Below are 1,016 nucleotides of genomic sequence, written 5' to 3'. Positions count from 1 at the left end.
CTCTCCCCTAAAAGGTAAAGAGTATTTTTTTATAATTAAGGGGTATTTTGACTTTTTCTAAGTCACCTACTTATTATGTGATACGCTAGACCTAACAATGTTAGTTCTCAGGGTGTAAAATCAAAAGAATTCATGAGAAATTATTGAATTTTTTTAACTTAAGGGTGGTTATCTATAACAAGCTGAAACTTTATGATGTTAACATATTGGGAACTTAGTTCTAAATGTTAAACTCATTGGGGCCCTATTTGGCAAAAGGTTAAGGAAAATGAGTTAAAGAGAATGATTAATGTACTTAGTCCATTCGATAATCTGAAGGACTAAATTATTAACCCGTTAAATAAGTTTTATTTTAGCCATTGTGATCAGTTTTAATGTTTGGGAATAACAACGATTTTGACTATTTTCTTTATAATTATAAGGGTTAACTCTTAATCCTTCTAAATAGGAGTATTAGTAAACCCTTCATTTTGAGGGGTTAACACATTTTAATTCCTTTAGAGGGATTAGCTTAACTCTTCTATATTTTTATGTTTGGCAAATTATAGAGGGTTAACTCACTTTAACCCTTGTATAGATTTTTTGTGTTTGGTGGGTTAAGAAGGGGTTAAGAAGGGGTTAAGTCTCCTTAACCCCTCAATTAACCCTTTGCCAAACGGTACCCGGAGGTTTAGTGAAATTTAACCATATTTTAAATTTGGAAATTTTTAATATTCTAAAATTGTTTCATTCTCTCAACTTTACTCATATCGTAACTTTAGTGGAAAAAAAGGAGACCTACCCATGTAGACATAGGCATAACACTCTTATAATTTAGAAAAAATTAATAACTATTCTAAAAGCAGTTATATATCTTTTCCTAACCATTTTTTCTAAGTTTAAATATTAGTATGGTTCCAAATTGCCTTTATGTGACAAAATTTTTAGATATAATATAAAAAAACACCTTGAGTATAGTGATTATCGGAAACCCCTTTTTATTATCAGAAAAAACCCCTTCAACTTTGAGATTTTAG

Source organism: Asparagus officinalis, chromosome 3 (assembly GCF_001876935.1).
Source record: "Asparagus officinalis chromosome 3, Aspof.V1, whole genome shotgun sequence".
Taxonomy (NCBI): domain Eukaryota; kingdom Viridiplantae; phylum Streptophyta; class Magnoliopsida; order Asparagales; family Asparagaceae; genus Asparagus; species Asparagus officinalis.
Note: the sequence above shows the minus strand (reverse complement) of the source record.